This window comes from Coffea eugenioides, chromosome 2 (assembly GCF_003713205.1).
Source record: "Coffea eugenioides isolate CCC68of chromosome 2, Ceug_1.0, whole genome shotgun sequence".
NCBI lineage: Eukaryota > Viridiplantae > Streptophyta > Magnoliopsida > Gentianales > Rubiaceae > Coffea > Coffea eugenioides.
Genome location: NC_040036.1, coordinates 74,005,968 through 74,021,493, shown reverse-complemented (window position 1 = coordinate 74,021,493; position 15,526 = coordinate 74,005,968). Strand labels below are relative to the sequence as shown.

At 33.7% G+C, this 15,526-nt stretch overlaps 1 long non-coding RNA gene across 1 annotated transcript; it reads right to left on the bottom strand.

Annotated features, from left to right (window-relative positions):
* Positions 1 to 12,278: 12,278 nt before the first annotated feature.
* LOC113764101 lies at positions 12,279 to 14,121 on the bottom strand. Its single transcript, XR_003467476.1, has 4 exons — positions 13,994 to 14,121; positions 13,808 to 13,862; positions 12,769 to 12,834; positions 12,279 to 12,428 (listed from the first exon to the last, which is right to left on the bottom strand). It is a non-coding gene; the product is annotated as an uncharacterized LOC113764101 (long non-coding RNA).
* Positions 14,122 to 15,526: the final 1,405 nt, after the last annotated feature.

Below are 15,526 nucleotides of genomic sequence, written 5' to 3'. Positions count from 1 at the left end.
CCAAATGATCAGGTTTAAATATTATTAGATTGCAGGTATAAATTTAATCTTCATCTAATTTGGTGTTAAATAGTGATAAATTGATTATTGACATATAATTATTCAATTTTTAGTCTGTGTATGTGATACAATTAAAAAGATATTTAAAAAAACTTTTGTTGAATAAATGTGCTCATTGTAATTGCACGTTTTAGAAGTTGATCTCATTGTTGCAACTCTTAAACAAGATTTCTTTTTAGCTAATGTTTTGGTTCAATAAGACCGGAACGAAATTGGATCTAATCTTTGGGTCTAAAAACAATATAAAAATTGAAGATGTTTTTATTATTTATTCAAAAATGATAACAACTTTTTAGACTTTTAAAAAATTAAAAAAACTATAAAAACTCAAATCTGAATATGCTAAATTACCGAATTATTAAGTACTAAAATTTTAACATTCGAGAGTACTCTGTATTAGGTAATAAGTGAATACCTTATTACTCATTATTTTAAGTAAATTTTGCCTAAATAATTCAAATCTACTTAACTAATAACGTTCTATTTTTCACTATCAAACACATCTAAACATATTAACATCTGAACCCATTAAATTTAAATATTGAGTTGGATTATCAAACAGGACCTTAATCGTGTTAATTTTTCTAAATTTATGTTATTCAATCCCTTTATTCTTATATTTTATACACTTCCATATGTGACTTTTAGATATTTTCATGAATATTTTTAAAATCCCATGTGATACAAGCATAGATTACACCGTCATGTGCACCCTTCTACTTCCTACTCGATCATTCCATCATCGTAAAAGTAAACAGAAAAATGATCAAACAAAAAAGAAACTACAGCTTGGTGAATGCCTGGTACTGTATTTTATCTGACTCTAACCTGGTCAAATGAATCAGAACACTTTAAAGAGAAAAGATATTAGAAACTAATTTGCTTATATGCCAATTCCCATTTTCTACATTATTTGATCATGGTAGAAGTAGTAGAGAAATTGATAAGAAAAATTGTAATTTAGCTTGCCTGCCTTTTTCTGGCTCTGGCTTGGTCAAGTGATCAGAAACTTGCGGCAAGCCAAGTAAAAGAAAACAAGTTATCATGGCAGAATTAAACAAGTTATTGTAGAACCAAAAAAATTTCGCAAAAAATCTAGAGGAGATAAACTACACTTTTGCACTTTTTGTTAACAAAAATACTCTTAAATGACTTTATTTACTCCATTAAAAATGCTCACCGCCTGTTTATATAGACGACAATAGAGTCTTGATAAAAATCTAGCCTTTCATTTCAACGGTTAGATTCCAAAGCCACATTTTTAAAAAAAAAATTTAACCATCACACAGCCCGATAGTAGACTACACATCCCGGTAGTGGACAACAATCTGCACAGCAAAAGAAAAAAAAATTTGATCGGTCACGAGATTCTGAAAAAGATTCCAGCCAAAGCTGGAATCTTACCCTGACAAATCTGCTACGGCCAGTTTTTTTTTTTTTTTTTTTTTTTTACTTTTTCATAATGCTGCTGGGCTGCCAGCATTTTTTTAAAAAAAATATATATATTTCTTTGTTGCCGGGTTTAATCAGCCTGGTAGTCATAATTTGGCACCGGTCCGATGTTAGAACAATATTGTTCCGATTTATTCTTTTTTCAACAGTAATTAGCCGAGAGATTCTGTGTAATTTGATACGCGCCATGCATGATTTAAACGCTCAAATCACAGTACACAGTTGAAGTCACTGTCATCATTTCATGCATTCAACATACCCGCTCAACAGCCAAAAACATCTCTTCCTTTGATCTTTTCTGTTGAACTTGTTGGCCGAAATCTGGGACTCTTAACACACTTAACGCTTTTCAATCCAACCAAATTTAATGCAATTGATAAAAGTTCCTTTGATTGTTGCAACCAAATCTAGGACAGTTTCGGCCAGCTCACATCTTACACCTCTTCCAACTTTCTCTCCATTTTCTAACCATAAATCTCTTATATAATACATAAACACAACAATCAAACATTTTAATCCTCAAGTCAGCTACCTATAATCCACCTCAAGACCGCTAGTCTAGAGATTAAAGTAAGAAATGAAACTCCTCAAGTCCGCTAGCCTATTCCTTGCGTAGGGTTGTAAACCCATGCAAACCAACCATGATTCTTGAAGAAATTAGAAGGATTGAAGAAGGTAATGGGTTACCTCTTGAACCCTTGAAGAAACCAGAATTTTTCACCCAAAAACTCTCCAAGAAACACCACAAGGGGTTGCCTTTCTTCAAGCCAAGATGAATCTCCAAGTGGTATGTGATTTGGGTGAGGATTTTCAAGTGAATTGGAAGCAAACATTGGAGCAAGTGAAGAGCTTTCTTCCTTCCCTCTTTCTTCTAGTTTCGGCAGACCAAAGAGAGGAGAGAGAGAGTGGTTTGAGTTGTGTGAAGCTTTCCTTGGAAGATTGAAGAAATTGTGGTCAAAAGCTTTGCAAAAGTCAACTGTAAATAGTGTTTGAATAGTGTCCTGTATACCACTTTTCTCTTTTGTTTGTTTCACTTGTGCACTAATAAATAATGTACATTTTATATATTTTAACGAGTATTTATTGGACACCTTTATTAATAATGCATATATGCTTTGATTGATTACCATTAATCCGCCCACAATGTATATTCTCCACAAGATTTGCTAACATGGCCCACTTCAGGTAGCCACTCAATTTCTACGATGACTTGAATGGCACAAAAAGGTTTTTTGAATACCGGAATCGGATGAAATTTGAGACTGTCAAACATCAAAATCTATTTATAGCAAAACGTTACAGAGTATTAATCACTTTATTTGATTCAAAGCATAATTCCTATTTTGCGTATATGCCAATTCCTATATTCTACATTATTTATTTGATCATGGTAAAAGTGGTAGAGAAATTGCTAAGAAAAATTGTAATTTAGCTGGCCTGCCTTTTTCTGGCTTTAGCTTGGTCAAGTGATCAGAAACTTGCAGCAAGCCAAGTAAAAGAAAACAAGTTATCATGGCAGAATTAAACAAGTTATTGTACAACCCAAAAATTTTCACAAAAAATCTATAGGAGATAAACTACACTTTTGCACTTTTTGTTAACAAAAATACTCATAAATGACTTTATTTACTCCATTAAAAATGCTCACCGCCTGTTTATATAGGCAAGAATAAAGTTTTGGTGAAACCTGTTTGGAAGGTAAGTTCTTTGGGAGTTTGTCTAAAACTTTACTATAACTTATTATAGAAGTTTTTAAAAAATTTTTGAAATGTGTAGATTTTTTAATATTTTGAAATGTATAGTTTAAAAACTTTAAAATTTTTTTTGAGGTTACTGTAGTTAAAGTTTTTAAAAAACTTGTAGCAGACAAACTTGGCAAAAAACTTGGGTTTCACACAAGGTCAAATCATTTCAACTGCTAGATTCCAAAGCCACATTTATTTATGAGATTCTGGAAAAGATTCCAATCAAAGTTAGAATCTGACCCTACCTTTTTTTTTTTTTTTACTTTTTCATGATGCTGTCGGGCTGCCAGCATTTTTTTTAATATGTATATATATATATAGGACGGATGGCAACAAGGCCTATTGGAAAGAAAAATTGGACGAGGGGTTAGCCCCTTAAACCAGGAACAAGTAAAGAATTAAGAGGAGGAAAGCACAAAAGTTATGAAGTGGGTCGCAGCCGGACTACCACTAGTTAGTATAGGCGGTTGAACCAGCCATGTATAAAACAGAATGTAAATAAAATGTAAAAACAAGTTAGAGTGTTAGATCAAGCGGTATAACCAGCCATGTATGGTTAGTATAATCAAAACAAATAAAAATAAAGTAAATGAATATGAATGTAGGTGGCTCAGCCAACCATTTGATTGAATGTAAGAATTACAGAATGTAAAGAAGACTTACAAGGATATGAAGCTTCAAGCTCCTTTGTTTGATTCTAAACTAAAAATCTAAAAACTAGTTTGTAAAGAGAGGGAGGAGAGTTTCTTCAAATTAGAGAGAGAAGTAGTCTTGAAGAAATGGTGTAAGAATGGTGTAGAAATGGTGTGTGGAATGTGTTGGATTTGAGGGGTATTTATAGCAAAATTTCCGTAGTGCTACAGTACCCGCTATAGTGATTTGATACAGTGCGCGCTACAGTGCAACGTTTGTCTTTTGTTGCCGTGTTTGCACAGTAACTTGCCGGATTGCTACAGTGCTTCCAGTGCTACAGTAAAAATGATTTTTTTCTGTATTTTGTTCTGTTTGAACCAGCTTGAATATCCGATTGAGCCAGCTTGAATATTTCTGAAGCATTTGTTCAGCAAATTATTGCTGATAATTCCTCTGATGCTTCTTTGATCCATTGCTTGTAATATCGTGCATTGATCCCTTGTTTTTCAAGCAGATATTTGTTGAGAATCATTCTTTGAATGTTTCTCCTTTGTATGAAACATTGTACTGAATAGTTTGAGTTTACTGATCCGATGTGATTATACCTGTGGATGTTGTAGCAAGGGATTCTTTCACCAGTATCCCTGTTGAAATATATAATATCAAAGTTTTTGATTCTGGATTCTTTTCTTTCATTCTCGAGATAATGATACTCCATCCAGAGATGTGAGAAGGCATCATCCCTGAGTTTGATTTGAAAAGGTTGAGTTGGATCTCCAGAAATGGATTTTCTTCTTCTTCAGTTTTCTGAATCCAATTTATTGTTGAAGTCTCATCAATTGCTTGGAATTGATTTGAGATTGTTTCATTGGGTACCCAATTTGAAGTAGATTCCGCAGGCATCCAGTTTGAAAATGATTCCTCGGGGATCCACTCCCAATTAGCTTGATTTTGATTTGATGATGTTTGGCACTCATTAGTTTGAATGCTGGACATTTCTTCGTGGGATGTTTGTTCCCAAGTAGAGTATCCATCGAAGAGAGTATTTTTCTCTTCTGAATTGTATGATGAGCTTCCTTCTCCTGCCATGTTTCTGCACAAGAAAGTAGTTAGTTCAAATAATATAGGTTTAAAAAGTTGGGATATTATCCCTTTACAGGAATTTTGGAAAGGAGCCAATTGATTGAGAAATGATGCTCCTAAGAAGGTATTCGAGAATTGGTTTTGTATATTTGGGAATTCGAATTTGATATCAAGTTTAGGATTATTGGCTATTGTAAGGAATTCTAAAAGTTGAATTGGAATAAGATTTTCAGAAATAGAGTTTTGATCTGACCCTGTATCAACTAGGGCTTTTGTTTCGATTACATAATTACCAACAATTAGTAATCGTATTTGGATCGAATATTCTTGAAATAACTGAGAATTGTTATTCAGGTTCTCAGGGTTAATGGTTTCTTTTTGTAAGGTCATGGGTTGAATGAAGAATTTGTCAAGAATATCTTAGAAACCATCAGGATTTTGTCTAGGAATTTTTTCTAGAATGTCAAAGAAAAGACCTTTCAAAGGATCCGGAATTTGGTTTAAGAATGATTCGAAATTTGGTTTAAGAATATCTTTAATGATGTTGAAAAGAAGGTTCTGATTTTTGGTCATCATATGTCCTTCTTTTTCATTTCATCACTAATGATTGGGAAAGAAGATATTGATATGTAATTGTCAAAATCTTCCTTTCGTTCAGATTTGACGAGGGGTTAGCCCCTTAAACCAGGAACAAGTAAAGAATTAAGAGGAGGAAAGCATAAAAGTTAGGAAGTGGGTCGCAGCCGGACTGTCACTAGTTAGTATAGGCGGTTGAACCAGCCATATATAAACAGAATGTAAATAAAATGTAAAAATAAGTTAGAGTGTTAAATCAAACGGTATAACCAGCCATGTATGGTTAGTATATTAAAAAACAAATAAAAACAAGTAAATGAATATGAATATAGGTGGCTCAACCAACCATTTGATTGAATATAAGAATACAAAAGAAAAGAAAGAAAAACTTACAAGATATGAAGCTTGCCCAAGGCTTGCTCCTTTGTTTGAATCTAAACTAAAAATCTAAAAACTAGTTTGTAGAGAGAGGGAGGAGAGTTTCTTCAAGTTAGAGAGAGAATGAGACTTGAAGAAATGGTGTAAGAATGGTGTAGAAATGGTGTTAGAATGGTGTGTGGAATGTGTTGGGTTTGAGGGGTATTTATAGCAAATTTTTCGTAGTGCTACAGTACCCACTACAGTGTTTGCTACAGTGTCGCTACAGTACAGATACAGTGCGCGCTACAGTGCGACGTTTGTCTTTTGTTGCCGTGTTTGTACAGTAACTTGCCGGATTGCTACAGTGCTTTCGATGCTATAGTAAAATGATTATTTTTTTTCTGAATTTTGTTCCGATTGAGCCAGCTTGAATATCTTGTTTTTAGAAGATAGTTGTGGATAGCTCTTGTTTTGTTTCTTGAATCATTTTGTCAATCTCAGGTGCTTGTGTTCCCCCTTGATGCTTGATCCAATGTTTGTGAAGAATTAGTCTCTGAATTTTTCTTCGCCTCATGAAGCTTTGATCCTTCAGGCTGCGAACTGTATTGTTTGTTGGTTTTGCAACAATGTTGTTATGTTGATACCGAAGATAGGGAGGAATGCTTTGTCCAGTTTCAAAGTTGTAATATACAACATTGAAGAATCTGATCCTATCTTCCCTGCATTGATGTTTGTGAGAATAATATTCTTTTGCGATAGAATTATTGACAAGGTATTGTGGTATCCATTCGTCGACTGTTGGTGAATTTGATATTCTTCCTGCAAAATAAAATTTGTTAGTTTTTTAGAAAAAGGCAGGAGGGCATTTGAATCAAGAAGTTGGGGTATTATGCCCTCGTTTGTAGTAAGACAAGGAACAAGTTTTTTAATAAAAGGTGTTCCAAGAATAACATTGTTGGATAGTTTTTTGGCTAGAAGAAATGTATTTGGAATAGATAGGGAGGAGAATTGGATTTGAACATTTGTTAACTTGAAGTTAATTTCAAGTTTGGATCCATTAGCTCCTCTGAGAATTTTTTTCTTTTGTTCAAAGAATTGAGATGGGATAAGGCTTTCAAGAATACAATTTTGGTCTGCCTCAGTATCAAATAGGGCTTCAGTTTCGATCACATAATTATTATTAATTAGTAATCGAATCTAGACCAAATAATCCTTGTCTTCCTTGGATTTTTTCGAAAGTTGTTCTAGGAATTCAGAATCCTCCTGGTTGATAGGTTCCTCAATTGGTGTTAGGTTTTGAAGAACAAGGTTGCTAAGGTCTTGTTTGGCTCTAATTGATCTAATCTCCTCTTTGAGCAGATCAATTTCTGTTTGAAGGTGTTGTAGGGTCAAAGGTTTAACAGGTTTGGAGGGAAACCTATCAAGAATGTCTGTGAGATTATAGGTTTTAAGAATTCTAGGATCTGTGGCTAAGGGATTTGAAGAATTTGTGACTTGGTTAAGGGATTCTTTGAATTTGTCTAAATAGAGTTGTCTCTTCTCTATTTCAGGAGTATCTTCAATGATGTCAAGAAGAAGGTTTTGGTCTTTTGTTAAGACATTGATGGTAGGGCCTTCTCCTTCTTTGTCACTGACGATTTGTGAGGAAGTAGATGTTGAAATATCATCTTCTAATTGATTAAGATAATCTTCTACTTCTTTTCAGAATCAGTTTCTGAATCAATTAGAAGGTTTGATATTTGAATTTTGACTTGGTCATCTAGTCCCAAAGTATTAATCCTTTAGTTGAGTTTGCAATATCGAGCTATATGCCCGAGTTTATGGCATTTGTAGCAAACTGGAGAGGAGTTTGTTATTTGAGGAGACTGTATGGGTAGAGACTATATGGGTAAAGGTTGTTTGGGCTGATATTTCTTTTTGTATATAGGTGATTTTTCAAAATATTTTGTGGGTTTGGGTCGTTTGTGAGGTTTTTTGTAGTAACTGGGTAACCCAAACTGTTCACAAAATGATCCAAGGTCTTTTCGCCTTTGGGCTCGATCCTTTGCTGGTTGTCTGAGCATCTTGTCTTGTCTGCACACTTTGAGTGCCACTTGTTGAATTTGATTGGTTAACTGTCCATAGGTTATTTCTTCCCATGGTACAGTTTCATTGTATTGAGTCCTTAATTCTTCTCGAACAAAATCTCTTAATGATTTTGGAAGACCATCAAGGAATTTTTCTTTCCAATAGGCCTTGTTGCCATCCGTCCTAGAATATATCCTGGTTAAGAATGTATCCTTGTACCATTGGAAGTCTGAAAGACTCTTACATTTGAGATTGTTTAGTAGCTCTGATGATTTTTTCCTGAATATCCCTGGATCACCGACGAATATTTTTGCAATGATGAATATCAAGGTTGCCACCACATCTGAGATAGTATCTCCATCTCGAAGAATTGGTTCACCATTAGTATCCACCTTGATAGCATTAAGAATGCTATCTTTGTCTTCTGTGGTGAGGTGTTCATCCCACCAACCTTTGAGCTGTCCTGTAAATCCTGTAATAAGAATATGAGCAGCTAATTGGTCAGTACAGCCATGTGATGTCTGATAGGCTGTTGCCACCATTGTCATTTGCTGAAGAATTGTGAGAATGTTGTATTCAGAAATCCCATCTATGCTCCATTCATATATGTTGTTAGCATTATATGAATTTTGCAGGATGTTGGATTTTTCTTCAAGAAGGATATCTGGATAAGTGACTCTGGAATAGTATTGTTTTTGTGGATTTTTCCAGTTGGTAATCTGGTTTTGTGAAGAAAAAGGTTGATGTAATTTGTTTAAGGTCAAAGACTCTTGAGATTCTTCTTTGGTAATGGTATAAGCTGTTTGACTAACACTTGCAGAACCTTGGTTATTTGACCCTTGTTTGGACATTGGGGTAGAAAAGGATTGTTCTATTTTGGCTATTCATTTTTTCAATTGGGTTAAGGGTTTGTTTTGGTGTTCTTTTTGAAATTTGGTTGGTATTTCATGAGGTTTGAAAATTGGGTTTGATGAAGAAGTGGTTATAGAAGGAATTTTGGGAATAGGTTGGTTTAAGAGATATTCTCCAAGAGTTTGGAGATACTTGTTGGTGTAGTTGTTTTGCTCATAGATTCCTTGGATGTCCTTGCTATTAATTGCTCCTTCATCCTGGATGTTCTTGAGCTTGAATAGCTTAGCATTAATCTCCGTTGATTTGTATGTGAAGATGATTGACTTTGGTGGTAGAAGCTGTGCTTGAATTTCTCCTTCAGCTGTCTGTCACCTTGTCACCACATTTGTTGTTTGCGAAAAAGGATAATTAATTCCTTTTCTTTGTGAATATACTTCAAACCAATCGAAGAACTGAATATGTTGTTTCGTTCTTCTGAGAAACCCATAGAAATCTTCTTGTATTTTTTGTCGATGTTGTCCCTTATATTTATCAAAGAACCACATCCTTTTTGGATAATTGTTGTCGGTATAAAATTCTGTCTTGATATTTTGTTTATCAGAGGAAATTACCCTTAACTCATCAAGTTGAGGACGACTTTCTGTTATTGAAGAATATGTAGGAGATCTCGGAAGTCCTTCTTGATCCACATCATCAGAGGATTCATCTTGGACCTCTGAAGGAGTAGGTTTGCTGGCTGCATACCTTGCCTGTGGAATCTTAGAAGAAAGATCTAGATCTTGTAGTCTGGTTGAAATGGAAGGAGCCAGTGGTCTGTCTGAAACTGATCTTCTTCCTGTTGAGTATCTAGGCATATCTATATCAGTTGTTGATGAAGATGATGCCCTAAAACTCATAGATCTGTCAAATTTGATTTGAACAGCTCCAGAAGCAAATTGTTGGATGCTTGAAACTGTTGTATTTTGTATTGGATCTGCTGGAGCTACTTCCGGAAGAACCCAACTTTCTGGCAATGAGATCTGGTTCCAGGTGATAGATCTTGGAACTGTAATCCTTGATCTGGCCAAATCTGTCTGGAACAGGACTGTTTCTCCTTTTTGTAATATTTTTAGGGCTCCTGTCCTGAATGCTGAATTCATAACCTTGTATTGAATTCTATAAATAATAGCTACAGGAAGGGTCCCAGTTTTTACTCTATAGTTAGCAGTTTTTATGTTTAATGTTAAAGTATCTAGAATATTTTTATCTTTTAAAGAGACTGTGAAGTTTGGAAAACAATCAAAATATGTTGGTCCTCCACAAAGGCTTGTTTCTGCCATACCTAGGAGGGAATCATTGAATTCTAAGAATCTGCTATCTCTAAGACAAAGGAGTAGGGATGTATCTAATCCTTCTCTTGTCAAAGGTTTAGCTGCAATTTGTACTAATCCAAAATGAATATAATTGTATTTTTCCTTATGTTTTTCTATTGTTCTTTTGAATAATAGTTTGATTTCTTCATGATCAGCATCTAATGCTATAGTTTGTTCTACTGTTTTAATTGTATAATCTGATGCAGAAAACATCCACTTTCTGTCTCTTTCATAAATATCAGTTTGAGTATATTTAGAAATTTTTCAATTGTCTATGTCTTGATTGATATCTTATATATGAACTTCTTCTTTTAGTTTGGTGTTTGAAGAGGAACTAGAAGAGGTAGAGTTGGTTCTAAAAAAGGAATCCATGAAAAGAAACAATAAATCAATTTGAATAAACAAATTTTATATTCCTCTTCCCTTTGGCACAGAATCCTTCGGGATCCATGGAGAATAAACCATTTTTCTAAACAGATTGTAAATGATAGTGTGAAAATTTACAAGAAAATATCTAACCTTTTGAGAAGAATTAACTATACATGACGACCATATTTCTATCATAATAAAGATAGTAAAAATAAACCTACGAGAATAGATCTAAATCTTTTGAGAAAGATTAACTATGCATGACGATTATATTTCCAAACAAAATCATAAAATTGATAGTAAAAATTCATTTTTTCTGGATCTGATCTCTTGACACTTCCCCGTCCTGGAGTATGTCCCAAGAACCTTAACACCCCAATAGATCCAAATCCCATGGTCTTACCTGGACCGGATGCTAGCACTTACTGGTTCCATGTCCTTTAATCAGATCCAAAGTCGTGAAATTTAGACTACAAAAATTATAATATAGCTTGAATACATTAGATAGTAATCACGAAATTAACCAGTCTCATCTAATCAGATCTAAACTTGTAGATCTACACTATCAGTAGTATAAATAAAGAAAGATGGTAATCACGAAATTAATAAATCTCATCAGGAAGATTTAATCTTGTAGATCTACACTACCAACATCATAATAAGTAAAGAAAGGTAGCCATCTCTCCACTTCCCCCTCTGGCTCTGATACCAGACGGGATCTTCAACAATTTAAAGATCTACAAGATTATTGCTGATCTACAACAAATATATATATATATATATATATATATATACTAGAATGGTTCTGGCTGTGCAAGGCACAGCCAATGCCCAATCTATTGTGTAACAAATATTGAAAAATTCCTTGCCACTCTTATTTTTAAATTTGGGTACAATTGTATCTAATTCTTATTCTAAATTAGAAATAAATTACCCATTTGAAAAGGTTCAAAATTCTCATCAGACTAAATAATCATTCATCTAAATCCAATAGCACAACCAATTCCCAACCTATTGTGTAGAAAATATAATTTAGAGCACCTAAATTGTAAGTAGTGACAATTCTTATGTAGATGTATCTAATGTAATAAGGTGTTTACCATAGCTCACGCCTACCTATTAAAATTGAAGAAATGTTGATCCTAACAATATTGGATATGAACATTATTTTTTTATTTTTATTAATTGAAATACCAACCTAAATACTGTTATTATTTGTTGTTCTTTTTTTTAAGTTTAAAAAATTTTTAAAAGCATTTTTAGGCTAGAAGATTAAAGTTTTAGCTGAAAAGAAATCCGATATTAGAGATTCTTGTAGAAAATTTTATTAAGTTCAGTGATTTTGTGATATAATTAAAAAACTTTTGTGGATTGCTTGTATCATTGGTCATCAAGTTGTAAACATAGCATGCCAGATACATTTACTGGCAAGATGTGGAAAATATTAAGTGCGTAAATTATTGCTTTCTAGCAATAGCATCTCTCCAATGAAAATCAAAATATCCTATACTATGTAGTTTATGTTGCATCTATAAATGTTCAAAAGATCCTATACTATGTAGTTTATGTTGCATCTATAAATGTTCAAAAGATCCTATACTATGTTGCATTTGTAAATGTTTAATCAATAAGAGTAAGAATAAAGAAGCAAAGGTAGAACCTTACTTCTTAAATGAAATTACATAATATCCTTTCCATTTAAAAAGTACAAAATTCATACACCTTTACAATGAAGATACCAGTTTCTGGGGATTACATTTATTCACCTTCTGCTTATAATATTATTTTTTACATGAAAGAAAAGGAACATTTGTACAACAGAGAAGAAAATGTAAAAATTGCTTTCAGTAGAATGATTGCTTCCATGGCAGCTAGCCATCTGTAAAACAGAGAACAAAGAACAGAAATTGGTTTTAGTAGAATGGTTGTCCCCATAAAGAGAGAAAGGGGGAAATTTGTTGATAGCTCTTGAGATTGTACTGTTTTGTGAGAGATATTTGGGCTCCCTTTTAGTGAAGCCTGAGTATTGTAGCATTCATTAAACCACTCATCTACTAAACTAAAACTTTTACTTGTATTCCTTTTTCTTTTCATCTTAATGAAAGTAGTCGTAAGAAAATGAAAGTAATATTAGGCCTGAGTACTATTTTGTTCTCCATCAATGCACCACGCATAATATGATAACTAAATCTATGCAGTCAAGGAACAGAAGAAATGACCTTGAAGTAAAGCAATTCCTTAGCATGAATCCATCAACCCCAAATATGCTGAACTAGTGAACGGAGCTGGTAATGTAAATTGGATGTAGAAGAATGCTATCAGTCAACGCAAAACTATGCAAACTATCTAATAATATTAATACTGACAGAGGAAGAAATAAAACAAAAAGAAAGGAGTAATTAGTTTTAGTAGGAAAGATTGCAAATGTGCAATTATTTTTAGCCATATTCAGTCAATAAGTGAAACCAAATGAACTTACAACCTAAAAACTACAGTCATTTAAGCTACAAAAGAACATAGTATTGTTTCTTACCAAACAATCTGACTTTATTAGGTTTGTGCATTTTTTAGTGCAAATATTAGGGTGTATGGTTCAAAGTTAGTGAGCAAACATATTTCATCAAGAAAACCTCATTTTTTTAATGTTCCAGCTTTATAGATACTCGGATTTAGAGAAACTATCACAGATTCTGTAATCTTTAATTGGGTGTAATAGTATTCATAGAAGAGATTATGCATCACTCACTACATTCAAAATATGTGAATGCATAAAACAGCCAACATATTGTGGTTTTAACATTTGATAGTTCTGTGGAACCAAACACGTTGCCTTTACAAATAGCTTTGAGGAATTAATATTCTACACTTCTAAGCCAGCTACAACAAATCCCAGAAACTCAATATTAGGATTATCTGTTTTAAGTTTTGTTTATTCTATTGCCTACCTGATTTCTGTGCATAATACCTTTAACGTGGGGCAAAACCTTAATATATAAGACTCTATCTTTTATTCTCATTTTCATCAGTGAGATTTTGGCACTTTTTCCTCATATCTGTAAGACATGCACATCACTACTCATTCTGATGCTTTCACATAAGGCTGGAACTTTAGTTTAAACTTTAGGTTGAGAATTTAACTTGTTTTAGCTTGATTATCTGTATTCAATAAACGGTGACAACCCTTAATTGGTAATTACTTGTACTATATTCTTAACAGGAAAAGAAAAAGCAAGAAATTGAAGGACTAAAGAGAGTGACCTGAAATTGAAACAACTACTTGCTAGAAATCGTGCATGCTAAATCAGAAGTTTTTCTGCACCAATTGTTTCAAACTGCAATTAACCTCTTGAAGAAATTTGGTAACTAAAATAAAAAGTAGACAGATTATCCAATCTCTTAAATACTGGTAGGGGAACAAATTAGACAAAGAAAAGTAGTAGTTACCTTTAGCACGAAAGGTTGCAGAAAACAAAGTAGAAGAAGGGTGTAGTTTTTTGTGACCAGTACTTCTGTTTCTAATATAAAGGCACAAGCTTTCCTTCATTCTTGATAATTTGGCAATTGGTCAACAATATCAGGAAAACAGAAGGACAAACCTATATCTCTAGCAATAGTATTACCCATCATGAATAGAGCAGATAAAGATGCAAACTTGATAAATTGTCAGAGATTTTTCTTTTGAGTCTGGGTGATTTCTCAACCAGGCAAGAAATGAAAATGAATACAAAAGGACAAACCACATTCTCATGGTTGGGTATAATAATAAAGAGTACAGATGTAAAAAAACTTGGATGGATAGCCATAATTTAGCGAAGAAAATCATGAAATTTTTGACCGAGTGATCTGGAAACAACAGGAGGGGGAAAGTAAAGAACAAAAAACAGAAAAAAAGAGACAAAGCAAGAGGAAAAGAATGACTGGGGAATAAAAAGGAATAGATAAGGACTAACGAAAAAATCCGATGAGCAGCCGTAATTTAGCGAAGCCAATCCTGATATTGTTGACCAATTGTTGGAGGAAGCAGGCGGACAACCCATTTCTTGGCCACTGTTTCTAAAAGCTATTCAGCTGCTTCTCTACTTCTCTTTTTCCACCGAAGAGAAGAATAGTCCAAGAAACTGGAACAATGAAAAGGAAAGGAGGATTATCATCTTTTGTGGAACAATCCCACAGTTGGGATATGGATGGGCAGCCATAATTGACTCTTTGTGGGAGAAAAGAAAGCTGAAAGGAAAATTAAGAAACGGGAAACAGAGAGAGTGAGAGAGAGAAAGGAAGAAGAAAATAAAAGATAATGGGCTAAAGTTGTAAAATGAAGTGCAAAGGGAGTGTTTTGCTTTCCAGCCACATCGGTGCATTTCCATAATTTTGTTTGACTTTTTGACTTCTTATCTTTCATAACGGAGACAAAGAAAAAGTGGAGAACAACAGATCTAATGCCAACTACCGCTTTCTTTGGTCTAAAAAAAGAGGGCAAGAGACGGGAAAGACTGAGAAATAAAGCAAAAGATTATTAATAAAAAGTCAAAAATAGCCCTCAACAGTTAGTTACTGTTTTGGGGCTAGTTATTTTTCTCTAGGCAAGATAGTAATTTTATGTAACAAGACAAAAATGACCTCACCAGTGATACACTCTTCGGAGAACTAATCAATATTCTTAGGGCATAAACGGAAGAAAATTTTTCTCCTCCCCTCATCCCGCCACGTGGCTAAACCTGGGAGTAGAAATCTTAAGTCTTTCTATATATGTAAGACTAAGAGGTTATCAGCTGTGCTAAGCACAGCCTAGGCCCCCTATAATCTGTTGTCATATATTTTCGTATAAAATAAGATTAACAGTAATGTTTGTGAAATAGCATTCTTAAAATTATAAATTACCAATCAAGTATGCAGCTAACATCAATGTAGTGTACTTATTATGTCTCTTTTTTTGGACACATAGTATTGGTTCAAAAATCTTTGTCCAAATCATGATGA